Source organism: Triticum aestivum, chromosome 6D (genome assembly GCF_018294505.1).
Source record: "Triticum aestivum cultivar Chinese Spring chromosome 6D, IWGSC CS RefSeq v2.1, whole genome shotgun sequence".
NCBI lineage: Eukaryota > Viridiplantae > Streptophyta > Magnoliopsida > Poales > Poaceae > Triticum > Triticum aestivum.
The window spans coordinates 230,562,105-230,576,663 of record NC_057811.1 but is presented as its reverse complement, the minus strand read 5'-3'; the positions used below and the strand labels follow the sequence as shown (position 1 = coordinate 230,576,663).

At 39.1% G+C, this 14,559-nt stretch overlaps 1 long non-coding RNA gene across 4 annotated transcripts; it reads left to right on the top strand.

Annotated features, from left to right (window-relative positions):
• The first annotated feature begins 10,491 nt into the window (after positions 1–10,491).
• On the top strand, positions 10,492–14,306 carry LOC123144524 (uncharacterized). Of its 4 annotated transcripts, none has more exons than XR_006471631.1 (5): positions 10,492–11,028; positions 11,688–11,975; positions 12,416–12,714; positions 12,824–12,963; positions 13,494–14,306. It is a non-coding gene; the product is annotated as an uncharacterized lncRNA (long non-coding RNA). The 4 variants fall into 4 exon arrangements; XR_006471628.1 differs by having other exon boundaries at positions 12,864–12,963; positions 13,494–14,301; XR_006471630.1 differs by having other exon boundaries at positions 12,864–12,963; positions 13,718–14,139.
• Positions 14,307–14,559: the final 253 nt, after the last annotated feature.

Here is a 14,559-nt window from a genome sequence, read left to right as displayed (position 1 = left end):
ACTGTTTTTTTTTCTGAAATCAGGGCAGCGACGACGAAAAAGTGTGACAAAAAATCACTATGATGGCACGTGGCTCAAAAGACTCAGAAAAGCCTAAAAATAGGATAGGGAAAAAAATTGTGTGCGAAAAGTTTGGCCTAAAAACTGCCTGGGGGTCTCCAGACTCTTTTTTTTTAAACCTACTCAGGCAAGGAAACACGGATCGGAAAATAAAAGTATCTCGAAAACAAACCTAACATGGAAAGAACTCGGATTGGTGGTGGACAGGCAGATGTATATGTGGACTTGGATTGGTGGTGGACAGGCAGATGTATATGTGGACTCGGATTGGTGGTGGACAGGGGGTGTATATGTGGACTCGGATTGGTGGTATATGTGGACTCGGATTGGTGGTGGACAGGTGGATGTATATGGCAGTGGTAAGGAATATGTTGGTGGTGGTGGTATATGGCAGGAGCGATGACGATGGTGCGGCGGCGGCGTGACAAGACAGAAATCAAAACTCTAAGGGACTAGACGCTAAGACCAGCAACTTGACACGATGATGCAACCGCAAATTCAACAAAGCAAAATACTGAAACGACTATGCAACGGCTCAGACTGGTTCGGATATGATGAACTAACCCTAATTTTTTGTGGCTTTTTCATGGACTATAGGTATGAAGAACAAACTAGATCTAAACTATGAAAAACTATAAAATCTCATCGAGCAACCTGGAAATCTGATACCACTTGATAGAGGCAAAGGTGTCCCGTCTTTCGATGAGATGATGGATATCGCTTTAGTGGAAGTCGACTTTGACGACCCGACTACGAACGTGCGAGGACGTCGCGCCTTAGCAGCCGCTAAACCAACTCCAAGAGGTTATTGACCACGCTGGAGCATGATCAACCTGACCACGAAGGTCTATTTCCTGCAAGCAAACGAAGAACAAGCAAGAAACTAAGATTGCAATATGGATATTGCGAATATAAGATGAAAGTTTTATTGATGAAGGTGGGGTTCTGTGACGTCTTGGTCTGGTCGTTGAACACAAACAAAGTACACGAAGTTGCAGCTATGGTGAACTTTTAATCTAAACAAAACCCAAAGTCTAAATGATGCCCTAAGGGCTGTATATATGGAGGAAGAGGGGGGAATTTCGTGGCCCTTGGAGGAGGGATCCGAAACCAACCCTAACTCTTGTTTCCCCACACATACGGACTATAAAAACGGCCTATATTCAAGTATTTCGAAATTACATTGGCCTGTCCCAAAAATAAGGTGACGCAACACCTCGAATAGCCTCTGGACGAAAATTATGAAGTGGCATCTTGTATATTTCGTCCAAGGTTTCATGCACTCATGATGGTGGCTTCAAAGTCCTGAAATCATCACTTGAAACTCTGTTCTTGTCTCCCTTGCGAATGCCATCAACTCCATGCTTATTCTTGCTCCAATGTTCATCCTTCTCCAAGCTAGGCCCTGGTAATTTAATTGGCATGCGCGAGCTCTTGTAATCGGTCCAGTATGTATAGTAGCAGGGGTTGTGGGTGTAACAATGGTATTGATGTCCTCGTCACTCCCCCTCTGGCGTCCCTTTCTTCCCCTCAGATCCGTCGCCGGACCTGACAAAAATACTCTTTTTCTGCTGTGACTTTGGAAGTGAAGTTCAGATAGAACTATGAAAGAAAATTTTAGAGTTTTCGCATAAAAATCTAGAAAATCTTGTTCAGATATTGGTGGACTTCTCATTGTAACATTCATGTATATGAATGCTAGTTCGTACTCCTTTTCTTCTTAAACTGTCTTCAGATCTTGGTTTTGAAAATGTACATGCATATTGACGGGAGACAAAAGTACGAAGAAGTTCAAAAAATGATGCACACCTATTCTTTTTCTCTCTCAACAAGTGTGTATGCTAGTGTGTTTTCATTCACTACTACAAAAACAGATAAAAAACCAAGTTTGCCTCACAAACTTAGTATCCCCGAGAAAGTTCATGGGATTTTTTGAAATGGTTTAGAAAAAGAAGCTAAAACCTAAGAATAAAAATGACTTTTGATTCAAAAGTTTTGAAGTTAAAAAACGGTATAATACAGAAATACACATGTGGGGACTCATGGGAAAAAATAGTTGACTTAATCAAAACCAGATTTTCAAAGTTCAAAGTCAAAAAACATAGAGGTTTGACTTTAAATAACAGAGAAGTTCGATGTTTATTACAAAACCAGGAAGTTCAAATCTACATTCTGCATAGAACGATCAAATGTACAAGAAACCTACTCTTATATCTCCTTGGCGAAATACTTTTCTGGGGAAAGACAAACATAATAACCTCCTCGGAGTTCACAAAGCAATAAAGCTCAAATTTAATTAATGAATTAGTCAGAGGTTCGGTTTGTGAAATTTTTAAAATTGGAAAATACAAATGTACTAACAGGAAGATCATAAGAAGTTCAAACTAAAAATAACAGAGTATTTCAAATATAATAGAGTACTTTAAAGCAGATATTTCACCGTTTCTAAATAAAAATACGAGAAGTTCGAATTTTAAAAATAGAGCAGTTCAAAATTCATAAAAAAGGATTTTTCACCATCTCTAAACAAAAAAACACTAGAAGTCCAAATTTAAATAACAAACCGCCTCAATATTTATTACAAATTTAGGATTTTTTTTCATCACTCAAAGAAATAAACCAAGAAGTCCAAATTTAAAAAATAGAGAAGTTCGCTATTTATAAAAACTCACATTTTCTTGGTACTAAAAGAAATAAAATCAAGAACTTCAAATTTTCGCATTTCTAAAAAACACACAAAGAAGTTCAAAAAAAAAGTTAGAGCGGTTCGATGTCTATAAAAATCTCAGATATTTTCCGTTACTAAAGTGAAACAGAGAGAAGTTCGAAGTGATAACAAACAGAAGTTCATGTACTGCATGGTGTGTGTTTCATACGAGAAAAAACGAGTAAAAAGTCTAAAATTTTTGTTGCTAGAAGTTCAAATGCTCTTCCCTCGGAAGTTCAAAAATTCTTGTTGAGCAAAAATATCTGCTCATCGTGTTAATGGGTCATGGCCCGGGAAGTTCAAACCTTTTGTTTGTGGAAAAAATGTCGGTTTCAAACAAGGTAAACAATCCAACATATGATACACCAGGATATGGTTGGTTTTTTAATTCATTTTGCACATAAATGATCATTGGAGACATTGACATATTTGTCTTGTTATTTCTCACTATGTTTATTTTTAGGTGTTGGAAAATGTGCAATCGAAGTTCATGTCAAACTAACGGGGTGATTCAGCGTTTATATAAGAACCAAATTTTCATTTTTCTAAATAAATCAAAATTTTCATTTTTAAAGAATAAAAAATGATGAAGTTCAAATTTAAAAAGAGTAGTAGTTCGATGTATACGGGAAACTCAAATTATTACCGTTTCTAAGAAAAATTAAACTATGAAGTTCAATCTACAAAAAAGGTTTGATACTTATTTAAAAACATATTTCCTTTCTAAGAAATATGTCTAAGAAGTTGAAATTAAAATAACAGAGAAGCTTGAAGTATATAAAAAACTCAGATTTTTTGCAAGAAATTCACGTGCACCTCTCTGCACGGTTCAGAATTCATATTGCGGGACATCCGACCTCCAACTACATGTTTCAAAATAGCAAGAAATTGTCCTACCTTCAATTGCGTGTAATTCGACGTATACACAAAAATGTGACAAAAGTTCATAATAAAAACAACGAGAAGTTCAAGTACTGCAAGGAATGCATTCCAGGTGAGAATAAAAGTATAGAAAAATAAAAGCTTAAAAGGTTTGTTGAAAGAAGTTCAAGTGCCCTGGGTGGAGTTCAAAATTTATTGCAAGAGAGGTTCACCTTCTATTTCCATGTTCAAAAACACAAAAGAAATTGTTTTTTGGGTTTTAAAATAGTTCTCTCAATCTACAAAGAAGTTCAGTTATTATTTGGGAGCAAATTGGTTTCAAAACGTAAATAAAAAATTCAAATTATAAAAATGGAAGAAGTTCATGGACTACATGATGTGTGTTTAATACAAGAGAAATGAATTAAAAGGCAAGGTCCAATTTTGTTGTTGTTATAAGTTCAAGTCCTCGGTCGGAGAGAGTTAAACAAATTATTGTGAGAGAGGTTTGTACAAAAGGAATATCATTTGTGTAACACTGACGAATGGATGAAAAAAATTATAAACGAAAATACATCACAGAAGTTCAACGTGAAAACAGCAGGAAGTTCAACTACTACACTGAATGAATTTCAGATGAAAAACTTTTAAAATCATCGCGAGTATGAAAAAATGATCAACACGGGAAAGTTGCATGTTTGTTTCCATCATATATCACTTGCTCAATTCCGGTGAGTGGATGGAGAGCTACGAGCCAAAAAAGCACGTGAAAAGCAGAGTGAAGATAGAGTAGACATGCTGAGAAGTTCAAGTTCTACACGCGGTGCATTTTCGAAAAATCTGTTTCACGACAAAGACATAACGCATGATCTTGTTGTTTTCAAAATTACTTGAAAACGGCCAGGAGTCAGAGAAACCCATCAACATGAAAAAGTTTTGCATTTTCCGCAGCTTTTCAAAGGTATATTATTTGCTCCATTCCGATAAAGTTTGTAGAAATTACGATGAAAATACGTTTTTAACCATTTTCAAAATTTGCTTAAAACCACAAGGAATTGGGAGAAACAATATATACCAAAAAGATTCGCCTTTGTTCAAGTTTTCCAACGCCATATCATTTGCTGCATTTGGACGTATGGTTAAAAAATTAGCTAAAAAATACGAACTCTTGGAACTTGTACCGTTTTTGAAATTACTTTTAAACCGTTCAAAATTAGATAAAGCTTTCAACATAAAAAAGTAGCGCATTTTCATAAACTTTCCAACGCCATATTATTTGCCTCGATTGGATTGGCCATTTAGAAATGGTATCGAAAATATGAACTCGGCTGTTCGGTTTGCGAAATTTTACGATTTTCCAAATTACTCTTTAACCATAGGGAATTAGAGAAAACTTTCAACGTGCGGAAGGAATGGTTTTGCAGCAGCTTTCCAATGCCATATTATTTGCCTCATTCAGATAAATGATTTCAAAATGCGATCGAAAATACAATTCACGTTTTTTGTATGAAGAGAAAACGGTTTTCAAAAGTGCTCTTAAACCGCTTACATTTTTCCAAAAACTTAACTTGGGTCATGATACTAGTGTCCATAGCTTTCCAATGGTATATCGCAAGCCCCATTTGGGCAATGGGGGAAGTTCAGGCCGAACAAATCAGGTAGTAAAATTGCAAAAAACGAAATTTCATCATGACCCGAGAGCAAAATCCACCAACGAGCGAGTTTCCTATTTAAAACGGGCATTTAGTTGCTAAAAACCATTTCTAGATTACACTTACATCATATAGAACATGACTAAACAGAATAATTGGCGCGGGGAGACACGGTTGCGAAGATAGCCCGAAGGTCGGGTTCCTATAGAGGAAAGTTCAGGCGTGTAACTCAGGAAGTTCATGTTGTGATCACAATAATATTCTGATCCCGTGATCAGAATAGTGTTTATATATAATTACTACATGTTACACACAATTTTACTAGATTTCATATATAGCATTACTAGGGGTGTAGAATAAGCTATTCTACACTCACATATAGAATAGTGTTATATATATGTATATATATATATATACAGAGAAAGAGAAAGAGAGAGTAACACTATTGTGATCCTGGGATCAGAATAGTTATTTGGATCACGTTAGACCCTATATAGAGGCGATCGGTTGTTCCCGAACTCACTGAAACAAAAAAAAAGCCCGATCCTAAAACTACCCACCCCGATCCCCCACTCCCCGCACAACCCACGCACCCACCCCCAACTGGCGACGCGCCACCATTCCGCCGCCCAACCAGCGGCCGGAGACGCCGCCGCGCCCCGCCGTCGACCCCCGCCGCCACCAACCGCCCACTCCGTAGATCCACCCCCGCCGCGCTGCCTCCCTGGATTCTTCCCCTGCCAGGCGCCCTCCCCGGAACCCCCACATGCCCCGCCGGATCCGGCCACCCCTCCACACCTCGGCCACCTCATGTTCACCGCCCCGTCCCCGGATCCGGTCTTCGCGCCGCCCCTCCCCTGGTTCCGGCCGATTACGGCGCCGGTCTCCCCCAATGCTTCAACCGCGACGGCCGGTTTCCCCTGCTTCAACCGCGGCGGCGGTCCTCCGTCCACGAGCGTCGCCGGCAACCACCAGCGTCGTCCACTGTCGCTTAGCTCCTCCGTGGGACGGCTCTCTGAGTGACCCTCCGCGTGTACCCGCCCACCCTCCCGCCCGACCACATAGGCTACTAGCGCGCCTACAGCTGGACTTCGCCCCTCCCCATCGTTTCTCTACTCTTGGCCGGAGAGGAGTGGCTCCACATCAATAGGCCGACGAGAGCACTAATCAGTTTTTCTCTTGAAGATTTCACCTCTGATCAGTGCTCTCTCTATGGTGACAGTATAAATTTCATTATACATAGAACGCAAAAAAAGGTTCAGAAATACCAATGATAGAAGTTCATGTATATGAAGGAGGATGCTTCGCGCGTTGCGTGTATACCAATGATAGAAATCATGTTGTGCCATCACTCAGTAGCAGTTCAACAAGAAAACTTGCAGCAGTTCTATTAGTATAATTCCATCAGAAAAAAATCAAGATATGCTACTTGGTGTTGACAACAACAAAAAATGCCATTTTTGCGGCAAAATCATGCAAACAATTACAGTGGAATATTTGTGCTCTCAAAAAGTGTTCGTGGTGTCCGTAAGAACGCAACATTTTTTCTATTTCCCATTAGTTTTTGTTTGTATATATAAGAATGCATAAAACTTGAGCCGCTCGGGGACATATCGTCGCGAAGTTCATGTATAAATGGACTTATCGTAACTCTGAAAGTTCAAAATTAGTAAAATGGAGAGGTCGAACAAAATGACAAAACAAAAAAGTTCAAACAATTCCCATGGACTTCGATGGATTGATCTAATTTATAAAAAGGCAGACGTTCAAATTTAAAAAAATGAGCGGTTCAATGTTCGTTACAAACCTAGAATTTGTTCCCTTACTAAAATAAATAAAACTAAGAAGTTCAAATTTAAAAAATGGAGCAGTTTGTTATTATATTTGAAAACCCGGATTTTTCCAATTAGTAAAGAAGAAAACCAATAAGTCCAATTAAAAAAATGAAGAAGTTCAATTGGAAAAAGCATAACAGTTTGTTATTTATTTTAAAACTCGGATTTTTCCGATTACTAAAAAACCAATAAGTTCAATTCAAAATAACAAAGAAGTTCAATTGGGAAAAGCATATCAGTTTGATATTTATATAAAAACTCAGATTTTTCCGATTACTAAAGAATAAAACCAATAAGTTCAATTGAAAATAAGGAAGAAGTTCAATGTTTCTAACAAAACTCCAATTTCCATATTTCTAAAAAATACACAAAGAAGTTCAGGTCAAAAAGTTACAGAGGTTCGATGTCTATAATTAACTCACACTTTTTCCGTTACTAAAAGCGATATAGAGAGAAGTTCAAAGTGATAAGAGCCAGAAGTTCATGTACTGCATGGTGTGCATTTTGATGAGAAAAAAGAATGAAAGGCAAAGTCCAAAAATTTTGTTGCTAGAAGTTCAAGTGCTCGGCCTCGAGAAAGTTCAAAAATTCTTGTGAGATAGGTTGAACAAAAATACGTGACAAAAGTTCAAGGTGAAAACAGTGGGTAGTTCAACTACCACACGAAATGCGTTTTAGATAAGAAAATAAGAACAGAAAATAAAAAGCTTAAAAGGTTTGTTGCAAGAAGTTCACGTGCTCCTCCTAGCATAGTTCAAAATTCATGTGCAAGACGTCCGTCGTTCATTTACATGTTAAAAAAGCAAAAAACAACATTGTTTTGCCATTTTAAAAACTAGTCTCAAACGGCAACGAATTTGTAACACCCTTCTACGTGAAAAACTTGCTATTATACATAAGCTTTCCAACGGTATATTATGTGCTACATTTCGATGAACGGTTTAATATTTTCATGTATACCATCTAAACACATTTTATGTATTCAAAAAATTCTTATCTGTTGAAAGAAGTTCATAGTGAAAACAACAAGAAGTTCAAGTACTGCAAGGAATGCATTTTAAGTGAGTATAAAAGTATAGAAAAATAAAAGCTTAAAAGGTTTCTTGAAAGAAGTTCAAGTGCTCTGTCCGAGGAAGTTTAAAAATTCTTGCGAGAGAGGTTCACCTTGTATTTCCATGTTCGACAACACAAAAAAGAAATGGTTTTTGCGTTTTAAAAATATTCTCTCAATCCACAAAAGAAGTTCAGTTATTATTTGGGAGCAATTTGATTTCAAAAGAAAATAAAAAATTCAAACTACAAAAATGGAAAAAGTTCATGTACTACATGGTGTGTGTTTAATATGACAAAAATGAATTAAAAGGCAAGGTCCAATTTTTGTTGTTGTTATAAGTTCAAGTCTTCGGTTGGAGAAAGTTAAAAAATATTGTGAGAGAGATTTGTACAGAAGGAATATCATTTGTGTAACACTGACGAATTGATGAGAAAATTACAAACGAGAATGTGTCACAGAAGTTCAACGTGAAAACAGCAAGAAGTTCGACTACTGCACTGAATGAATTTCAGATGAAAAACTTTTAAAACCGTCGCGAGCATGAAAAAATGATCAACACGGGAAAGTTGCGTGTTTATAGCAGCTTTCCATCGGTATATCACTTGCTTAATTCCGGTGAGTGGATGGAGAGCTACGAGCAAAAAAGCTCGTGAAAAACAGAGTGAAGTTCATGTAGACATGCCAAGAAGTTTAAGTTCTTCACACGATGCATTTTTGAAGAACCTGTTTCGCGATAAAGGCAGAATGAATGATCTCGTAGTTTTCGAAATTACTTGAAACAGCTAGGAATCAGAGAAAACTATCAACATGAAGTTTCAGATTTTATGTACCTTTTCAACGGTATATTATTTGCCCCATTCCGATAAAGTTTGTAGAAATTACGGCGAAAATACATTTTTAGCCATTTTCAAAATTGACTTAAAACCGTAAAGAATTAGGGGAAATAATATATGTTTCACTTTTGTTCAAGCTTTCCAACGCCGTATCATTTCCTGCATTCGGACGTACGGTTAAAAAATTAACTCGAAAATACGAACTCGGTGGAACTTGTACCGTTTTCTAAATTACTCTTAAACTGTTCAAAATTAGAAAAAACCTTCAACAGGAAAAAGTAGCGCCTTTTCATAGGCTTTCCAACGCCATATCATTTGCCTCAATTGGATTAGCCATTTAGAAATGGCATCGAAAATACGAACTCGACTGTTCGGTTTGCAAAATTTTACGATTTTCCAAATTGCTCTTTAACCATAGGGAATTAGAGAAAACTATCAACATGTGGAAGGAGCGGTTTTCCAGCAGCTTTCGAACGCCATATTATTTGCCTCATTCTGAAAAATGGTTTAGAAATGCGATCGAAAATACGATTCACGTTTTTTGTATGAAGAAAAATTGCTTTTCAAAACTGCTCTTACACTGCTTACATTTTGCTAAAAATTTAATTTGGGTCATGATACTCGTGTCCATAGCTTTCCAACGGCATATCGCAAGCCTCATTTGGGCAATGTCTGCGGGAGTTCAACCTAGCACTGGGGGAAGTTTAGGTCGAACAACTCAGGCAGTAAAATTGCAACAGACGCATGTTCATCACGACCCAAGAGCAAAATCCGCCAATGAGCGAGATTCCTATTTAAATGGGCATTTAGTTGCTAAAAACCGTTTGCAGATTACACTTACATCAAATAGAACACGACTGACCAGAATAATTCGCACGGGGAGACACGGTTGCGAAGATAGCCCGAAGGATGGGTTTCTACAGAGAGAAGTTCAGGTTGTGTAACTCAAGAAGTCCAGGTTGTGATCAGAATAATATTCTAATCCTGTGATCAGAATAGTGTTTATATATTTATATATATATATGGGGAAAATCCATCCTACCACCCGGTGGTAGTTACCCAACATATCTCATATACTACCATGTGGTACTATATATACTATTTTATTATTTTAAATATGTTCATATACTATATCTAAGATATTTCAAAGAAACTTACATGAAAAAATTGCATACGCGTCCATAGTTTTTGTTATATTTGTGAAATACGTACATATTTGTATATAAAAAAGAGCATACTCAAAACATGATACATACTACCCAAAAATTAGTATATATATACTACCTAATCATTGATATATACTACATACTACACGTACCTATTCTTGGTTTCGTCAGATAACTACCACTGCTTATAGAAAACATTTGTTCTATATATATATATATATATATATATATATAGAGTGACACTATCAGAATAGTTATTTGAATCACAGCGCCATCTATATAGGGCTCGATGAGGTGTTCCTGAGATCAAGAGCAACGCTAGACCGTCCCATTAGCACGTCGCCGAATGGCCTAATAACCCGGCCACGACCTTCCTGTGCACGCTATCTCCAACTTGATTCCATCGTCCTCCTCCTTCTGCAGCGCCGCCGCCGGCCACCAGCCTCCTCCCGCAGAGCCGCCGCCGGCTTCATCCCACGGCCGTGCGCCTTCCTCCTCCCGCGGCCCTGCTCCCGATCTTCTCCGGCGGCCGCGCGCCGTCTTACGGCCGTTGCCCCGCTGCCGGTCTCCTCCCACAGACGCGTCGCCGCCGACCCCCAACAGGATCCCGTGCCTCCACCGCCCCAAGATCCTATGCCGTTGGGCGGGATCCGGCGCCCGCACCCCCATCGCATCCACGTCCCTGCGAGCCCAAGCACACCGCCGGCCGCGTGCACTCGACGCGACACCTCCTGCCTCCCCACGTCGTCGCCTACCCCGCCATCACCGCAACCACGCATCGCTCGCGGCCGGGATCCATCGCGCAGTTCAACCAAGTCCGTGTGTGCAGTCCCTCCTCGTTCGCTTGCTTGACAGCAGAGGTGAGACCTCCCTCTCTGCCCCCTCCTCCACTTCACGGCCTCTTTGCAGACAATTCGCCGAGGGCTGGTAGTTCTATTTGCTCCAGCAATTCAATTTTATCATGTGCATCATAGAGATGAATATGTCTGTGTTTCATTTAGTATACATTGAGAAAGTTCAATATTGTTTTTTCAGTTCGCTCCGGCAATCCTAGTATTTTTAGTTTGATGTGTACGTGTACATTCAGAAAGTAGTATTGTCGTGGTAGACAATGGCCATGAATAGCTAAGTAACTCTATCCAATTATCTATATGGGTGCATATCTTGTGTTTGCTAAAATGCCTCCACGAACAAGAATACTAGTTCCATCAGTTTCGAGTACGTGTGATGTGGTCCTCTGTTTTTTTATTCTTCCGGGAAATTATTGTAGTGTTCTATATCTCCTTATTTCTTGTAATGTGCCATGCACTGGTTGTTCCACGAAAAAATCATATAGCTAGCTGACAGTGCAACTACTCTCTCGCCTATGTTGCTTCCTGTCGTTCCAGTGCCACTGTAAGTACTCTCTCACCTGTGTTGTTGTTCTACGTGATGCCTATGCTTTGTGTCCACGGCCGACTGGCTGATGTTTGTCTATCACTAGGTTTTAATTCTTTATCTAATTGATTCTGATCTACAGCAAACAGTGCTCCCAAATCTGCAGAAGGAGCTCCTGATTTTTGAGGTCTGAAGTTCAGGTGTACCATGGAGACTACTACGGCCGTTCGAAACACTAGCAGGCGACGTGCTAGCCAGCTGCAGGTCACGGTCTCCTCTCCTCGAGTTGCAGGTCGTCTAAATCTGGAGTTCTGGACTATCTGATCTACCGGTTTAGCCTGCGCCGACCATCGAAGCCTACCGAGGATAAGCAGCACAATGGGGTGTGGATAGATGAGAAAAGGGAATTTCTCGATAAGTTGATTTCGCGGTAATATTTGTTCTCCCGCCTCGGTTCATTTGCTGTATAACCATCAAACTCTTGATATCAAGAGTTTTGTGTTTTAACTTCCAGTGCTGCTGTTCATATATGACTAATATATTCTCCCCCAAATGATATAAATTTTGCCTACTGATAACTTTTTAGTAAGGTGTTCGTGCAAATAGATGAAGTTCTCATCCTCTATTTACTAAGTTTGTTATTGGCTTCCACTCCGTTAAGAACATCGAAACTTGGTAGAAGATAACAAAAGAGTAAAAATTATATGGAACATTTTGCATACTCTGTAGAAATTTTCTTGTTTAGATATTAGAAATCTCTTGTACATATATTCCAAGAAGAGCGTAACTAAGCAGATCAGCAACCTATAACTGTTGTTTTGCGCCACATTGAAAGTTGTTGTTTGACTTGTCTTTTGCGGATTAAACCAGGAAAATAAGAGCTAATATAAAACCTGGAGTTGGAAGATGGGTTTCATATTTGAACAGAGAGAGGAAACTAGCGCGGGACCAAGGCTGGCAGGTACCCCGTGCATCTGCAAGGTGCTCCAGCTGGTCGTCGCCACCTCATCTACTCGCCGGCTTCCGTACGTGAGCACAACCGGAGAGCCCCTGTAACTTCTACATCCGCCCACGCATCCTCATGCTCTGCCTCCGCTCTCTCCGATTAGTTGACCTTCTCACGAGGGCCACCACGACCTTCCCTGGACCAGCTAATTTTTAACTTCATGGTACGCATCTGTTCTCGTTTTGATCTGTATTCACTTGTAGGAACTAAAAATGTACCCACGTGTTCTCATTTTGATCTATGTCTACTGCTATCTAAATCTTATTATCTAGGTATGAATAAGTTTTAATATGTGCCAAAAAATGTGCACAGAGACGCCGCCCCGCGGCCAAACTCGTGCCTGCGCTTGGCTCCGTCCGCAGCAGCACACCACCTCCCTCGCCGTCCACCTGCCTGTGTTCATATTCTACAGGTGACCTTCTCTCCTCACGTGTACTGACCTTCCTCCTCCTGCTGCTTCCTCCTCCCTTTTAGGATGATTGAACTCTGTCGCATGGAGTAGTAGAACCACCGGCGTGTCTTGTCCCCATTCCTTATTTGTGCGCCTTGCCTTCTGGCGTTGCCACGATGAGAAACCAACTTGTCCAATTTTTCAGTGGGGGATCACACAGTGGGTGTTGAGGGGTACTGAAGTTCAGAGTGAACGTGGATTAAGGTTCAGAGATGTATTTTTTAGTACATTCAGAGAGGGTTTTCCCCTTGTTTTTCATTTCTTAGCCTCTTCATAAATTATCAGATAATTTCCGGGACTAACATTCCATTGTAGCTTATAGTCTCATGTATGTATGATTTTTTTTGATCAAGTATACTCTGCATCCTTGAAAATACTCGAACCTGATCATAACTTGGTTAAGTCTTTGATATAGCAGAAACTTTTATAGCCAAACATATTGCAATCTGAAAATTATTATCTTTGTGTGAATATGTTTTAACCCTATGCAGAAAAAATCAGCGGAAAGCTCCACACAGGCAATTCTTGATCCCTAGACCAGCTCGATCAGTTAGTTGTGTGCAGAATATTACATGTAGTTCTTTGGGTTCCCTACTTTCATTTTGGTAAAACTATTGATGAAAAAATGTACCTATACAGAAATTATGGATCGGTTCAAGAAAAATGGATGTTTACTAATTTTGCGGTTTAAAGTTTTCTTTGTGTTTTTCTACAGCAGTTTGGAGTGTATTTATATAGAAGAAAAAACAACAGCACGTGCACCGGAGCAGCAGGAGCGCATTCACCATCTATGCACATGTGTGTGTAGTGCACTTGAGGGAGCACTCCCCTGTTGCTATTATGCTCCTACGCCTCCCCATGGATCCTGTTCTCTTCTCTTCTTTTTGCTGTGATTTTGTAAATTGAAGATCATTCATAACAGGGGAAGAAAAAGTTTTAGAGAGTTTTTCATAAAAAGCCATAGATTTTATTCTGATTGTGATGGACTTTTCTCACATGTTTATGCTAGTTCATGCTCGTTTTGTACTCTTTTTTGTTCTTACTCTGTTTCAGATTTTGGTTTGAAAAAGTATGCGCATGTTGACAGAGACAATCTATACAAAGAAGTTCAAATATTATTGCCCTGTAGGTTCATGTCTTCACAAGGTGTACCACTATTTTTCTTCTCTCTCAAAAAGTGTGTGTTTTCAGCACTACAAACAGATCCAATACCCCGAAGAAAGTTATGGGAAAAAATATAGAAATTCTAGAGAGGTTGGGGACAAAAGGGTTTCTGTAGCGAACAATATTTTATTCCTATGGGAAGTCTAGAGAGTTGGTGAAGAGCAGTTTATTCCCGTATACTCCATGTTTTTTAAGAAATGAAATTCAAAAATAGGTAAATGAGAAGTTCAGATTGTTTAACTTCTACAAAAAGACTAAGATATTTTTCCTTTTACTATAAGAACAACACGAAGAAGTTCAAATTAAATAAATAGAGTAGCTCAAAATTTATTGAGAAAAAATATTTTCCCTGTTTCTACAAAAAAGGTAAGAGGTTCAAATTCTTTTTGAGAG